Source organism: Microtus ochrogaster, unplaced genomic scaffold, assembly GCF_000317375.1.
Source record: "Microtus ochrogaster isolate Prairie Vole_2 unplaced genomic scaffold, MicOch1.0 UNK116, whole genome shotgun sequence".
NCBI classification, from domain to species: domain Eukaryota; kingdom Metazoa; phylum Chordata; class Mammalia; order Rodentia; family Cricetidae; genus Microtus; species Microtus ochrogaster.
In genome coordinates this window covers 929,133-934,670 of record NW_004949214.1, presented here as the reverse complement: position 1 = coordinate 934,670, position 5,538 = coordinate 929,133, and the positions used below count along the sequence as shown (strand labels likewise).

At 40.5% G+C, this 5,538-nt stretch overlaps 1 non-coding gene across 1 annotated transcript; it reads left to right on the top strand.

Annotated features, from left to right (window-relative positions):
• Positions 1 to 5,158: 5,158 nt before the first annotated feature.
• Positions 5,159 to 5,230, top strand: Trnaa-cgc. Its single transcript has one exon. It is a non-coding gene; the product is annotated as a tRNA-Ala (tRNA).
• Positions 5,231 to 5,538: the final 308 nt, after the last annotated feature.

Genomic DNA, 5,538 nt, shown 5'->3' with positions numbered 1-5,538 from the left:
GCTTTTCAAAGCATGTATCCTACACCCAGCCTTTATTTTCTTTCTACCCCCAGTTCTGCAATGATCCCTGAACCTTGGAACGGAACTGGAGATGTTCCATTTGGAGATGAGCAATCAACAAGCAGTTATTTTGACTTCTTTGACCAGTTACACATCTACATATTTCTTCATTGTCATCCACTGCAAAAAAAAAGTTTCTTCCTTCCTTTATTTATTTATCTATCTATTTGTGTTAGTTTGTTTGTTAGTGACAGGGTATCTCTCTGTGTATCTCTGGCTCACCTGGAACTCGCTCTGTAGACCAGGCTAGCCATGAACTCTCAGAAATCTGCCTGCCTCTGCCTCCTGAGTACTTGGACTAAAGGCGTGCATCACCACTAATATTTAGGGCAGATGTGGTTGGTTTATGCCTTTAATTCCAACAGTCTGGAGGCAGAGGTGGGCACAGTTCTGTGAGTTTGCTTCCAGGTCTAGTCTACATATCAAGTTCCAGGCCAAACCAAACCAAATACAATCCATATATATTTAGAAATCAGCTTGATCATATTTATTCAGCAAGACAGCAGCAGAAATTTCCACCTTGTACCTGTGAATTTCCTAACCACAGAGTATAGTATTATAATAACACACATTGATTCCTTCCTGTGAAACAATCTTCAAATACAACCAAGGTAGTTCATGCCCCTCAAGTAACTGATATTCTGCTATTGCAACATCAGGTAAATATTTCCTAACATGCCAATAATATAGATTACAGGGCTCACAGCTGTATAAAATCATCGATGACTTTTCTTTCTCCAGTAGAATGAATAACTCCCTTTGGTATTAGGAAAGGTGGCTAGCATGTAGGAAGCTTTCAGCTCACTGCCAGCTTGATTCCTTTAGGTTCTGGAACTGAAATATCAAAGTATTGAATGTCTTTAGCAGTAGGACCTTAATTTCTAGTTCTGGTGCATAACCGAAAGCAATAGTGTATTTTGGGTGTATTTTTCAGGAAACCAATGGGGCTTCTTAGATCAGCAACTCATAGTGAGGTACCTTATATCTGGCACTAAGGTGTGTGTGTGTGTGTGTGTGTGTGTGTGTGTGTGTGTGTGTGTACAAACGAGTGCAGATACCTGTTGAGGACAGAGGCATCAGATTCCTCTGGAGCTGGAGTTGCCGGCATTTGCGAGCTTCCTCAGGCAGTTGCTGGGAAGTGAACTGAGGTCTTCTACAAGAGATTTTTTTTTTTTTGGATTTTCGAGACAGGGTTTCTCTGTAGCTTTTTGGTTCCTGTCCTGGAACTAGCTCTTGTAGACCATGATGTGGGAGTATCATATATCAATCTGTTGATTTCATTGGTTAAGTAATAAACAAACATTTTTTGTCTTTTACTATTACCCATGTAGATTAGATCTATGTAAGTCTCTCTTAGGGTTCTCATTGTTGTCTAGGTTCTCTGGGATTGTGATTTGTAGGTTGGTTTTCTTTGCTTTATGTTTAAAAAACACTTATGAGTGAGTACATATGATAATTGTCTTTCTGGATCTGTGTTGCCCCACTCAATATGATGTTTCTAGACCCATCCATTTGCACACAAATTTCAAGGTGTCATTATTTTTATCTGCTGTGTACTACTCCATTGTGTAAATGTACCACATTTTCCTTATCCATTCTTTGGTTGAGGGGCATTTAGGTTGCTCCCAGGTTCTGGCTATGACAAAAAAATACTGCTATGAACATAGTTGAACACATGTTCTTGTGGCACGATTGAGCATCCTTTGGATATATACCCAAAAATGGTATTGCTGGGTCTTGAGCAGAGTTATGAAGGGAAAACTAAACTGAATGCTGGGGAAAAGGAGGCTGATTAATAAAAAAGTCAGAGAGCCACCACTAGAAACAGTCATGCTGAAACTAATACCTAGACTGTATCTGTCTCATAAAAGCGATTCAATAAATCCTTGAATGGATTAAATAATAAATAGGTGGTCAGAGGATTGAATGAACCATTCATAGTATGAGCTTTACAGTCAAATAAACCTATTCTTTATCTCAGCTTTGCCACTTACCAACAGTGTGACCTTGAGAAAGCTCCCCTGAGCCTCAATTTGTTTTATGACTCACAGGGCTGATTTAAGAATTTTAATGAGATAATCTGGGTAAAGTGTTCAGCACAGTTCTTGGCATATAGGAAGCATAAGTGACATGTAAGATAATAATGACAAAGCTCTTTGTAAAAGTACATACTTGAAAATATAAAAGATGGGTTCCTCAGCTATATCCTGACTGGGGTGACTGAACATGTCCTGCAAATCTTATACTTACTTTACAACTGAGTAAAATCTCTCTAAAATCTCTCTCTCTACCCGGCCCCCCATATATGTGTATACATACATACATACACACACATACATATATATCTCAGTTTGATTATTCATCTAACTATTGATGAACCTTTAATCTAGTCTGATTCCATTTAACTTTTGTGAGTATAGTCACAGTGAACATGGATGTGCAAGTTCAGCGGAAAGCCCCAAAAGTGAATGGGTCACCCTGGGTACCCTACCAGCATAAGCAAAAAGGGGAACTCACCGAGATGAAGTTGATCCAGTCTGGCAGAGAGGGTGCACAGTTAGGGTGTTTTCCAGCACGTGGGCCTGGGCCCTGTGCCTGCTGGAAAAACAGAACCTTTTGGTAGGAAACCTCCATCTGTTAAGAAAAATCTTAAAACGATCCTCTCCACCCACGCAAAATAACTCCAATTAGACCAGATCACACCAAGCCCAAGATGCTCACGTTTAATGACTGCAATGTTCTTGAGAGTTCCAGGGAGCCAAATTAAAGAATCCACCTTAAACAGGTCAGATACATCCCCCTCAATTCCCTGGTCCTAATTTTTTTTTCCTTAAATTAACTTTGTTCTGCCAATATCTTAAACAGGATACGAGATACCAGATATTTCCATGCCATAGACACCGGTCAGAAGCAAACAGACCAGCTATGCCAGGATGTGGCCAGCACATAGCCTTCTCGGATTCCCGCACACAGCCTTCTCAGGTTCCCCGCCCCAAAAGATAATGCCCACAAATCAGCAGGAAGCAGTTTTGAGAATTCACCGCCCCAATTCCTTCAAACTGTGGTGTCTAATCTGCAGCTTTTTAATATAAGAAAGACCTGGGAATGTTATGGTTTTCTGTCTCTTTAAGAGTCAAGCCACGCCCACTCCCTTCCCCATCCAAGGAGGCAATCTGATCTTCAGCTTCCTGCTTGAGTGAGCTCTCTTTTCCATCTTTCTCTCAGAGAGGCAGCTTCACTTCTGCCTCTCTCCCCACTTCTTGGCTCCCCCTTCTCTCTCATTTTCTCCTCTTCTCTCTCTCTCTCTCTTCTCTCTCTCTCTCTCTGTCCCCCCTTCACCCTTTCCCCTACACAACCCCCTGAATAAACATTCAACCTCACTCTGCATGTCGTGTCTATCCATGTTTCTGTCTTCTGCATGCCCGCCATATGTCTCCCTGCCTGGGACCAGCCATTGCTCAGGGACCAGCAGCCCGCACTGCCTGGGGTCTGCTGCCTGCTGACACATGGCCAGCCACCACCGCTCTGAGACCGGCAGCCATACCTGCCTGGGAAGAGGGTGGGGAGACAGGGAGACAGAGAGAGACCATGCAAAACCTGGGACCATATGTTAACTAGCCTGTGAGAATGGTTCTGACCCTTCCTGGAGTGGGGTCAGGACTTGGCAGGCTTCCCTGAGGTGGAGTCTGAACCAAGGCAACTCCCAGGAGGAAGGGGCTTAGGATGGATGCCAGGGACTGGGATGCTGCTTCCAATCTTCCCAGACTGATTGGATATAGGGGTGCTAGAGGGCTGGGGTCTCACTTTTGACCAAATATCCCACAACAACCATCTGTAATTTGTTCATCAACGAGGAAGTTTAAAAACAAAGGGAATGCCTGTTCCTGATTACTGATTAACTGGGTACCGATTAACACTTAACTATCAGGTATAGTCAAGAGCCCATCAGCAATTGTCATGCATCTCTAGAAAGACATAGGCTTACAAAAAAAAAACAACCAAGATCATTGGGCAATGTTGACGTTTATTCTTCAAAGGTTTTCCTCATTTTATGTTTTTTTTTCTCCAACTCCTTTTCTTGTTGGGTGGCTAGGGAAAGAAAAATAGAAAAAAAAAAACCTTAAAAGGGATTTTCCTCTTTCTTTCTTTCTTTCTTTCTTTCTTTCTTTCTTTCTTTCTTTCTTTTTCTTTTGGTTTTCTTAAAATTAAGTTAGGTTTCTTCTACAAGATAGCTTTACTAAGTCACTGAAGGCTGATAAACATTCAAAAGCCATAATCACTTATCCTCATAGTGGAGATGTGTATGTGTTAGAACACCTGAAGACTTCACAATAATCTATATATTCTTATATATAAAGTTTATATTTAAGAAATAGATTTAAAATATTGTTATTGTCAACAGAGTGTTCTAGGAATGAGGAGTAAGTAAGAATTTCATTTGGTTTTATCCTTATACATGTAGGAAGTTTCATGTTTTCAGATGATATTTTGAATTCTTGAGTTTTCAATTAAAGCTGACAAAAAAATGACACTCAGCTTTTAAAATTTCACTTTGAGTTTCTCCAGGAGGTTGTTATTCTGAAGAGCAAACTGATCCTTTGAAGCTGGGAAGCTGGGATACACACAAACTCTAAACTTAGTCTTCCACCTTATTTTATAGCTATTTCTAGAAGACCTAAACTACAGGTTGCACAGTTTTTATGTGTGAAAGCATAGATTCAAACTGTTTCATCCTGAAGAATGTGTAATACTCACATTAACATAAAACCTGGGCAAAATCGAGGTTTATATAGTGCCACATCCAATGATATAGAAATAGCATAAATGTAATTTTTGTAATTTTAAGAAGAAATGAATCTAGATACCATTATTACTGCAACCTAGCATGCAAACCATGTACATTATCTAAATAAAGGACAACTACATGATATTTTAACTGCTGCATTAATTATCATAATTCTTACTACTACTTAGGTTTACTAGCTGACTATGCTAAATTTCACCACTGTTCCTCTCAACTAGAGACCTCCAAGACTTACTTTCCTTCGATGGAAACGTATTTTTTTCTGCGACAGTAATTTTTTTCAGTTTCAAGTGTGGGGATGTAGCTCAGAGGTAGAGCACATGTTTCGCATATATGAGGCCCCGGGTTCGAGCCCCGGCATCTCCAAAACAATACTTTTAACCTTTGATTGTTCTTTTTCAGGATGTTTCTGTACAAGGTGTCCCAGACTTTAAGGTCCCGTGATGAGGTCATATATGCATAGCTAACTATTGGATGAAATTGCTCATTTGTCACCGTGACAGCACTGTTCATCTTTGTAACGACATTTCCATAGACACCTCCATGGTCTGGTGAGTAGAACGTGGGCATGCTTCCAGGGATATGTTTTGTTCACAGATCAAACAAAAAAGGAAAGCTCTGCTTTCGTAATGGGGACAGTTTCTCAGATGATGGGTATGCTTTCTTGGGTGAAA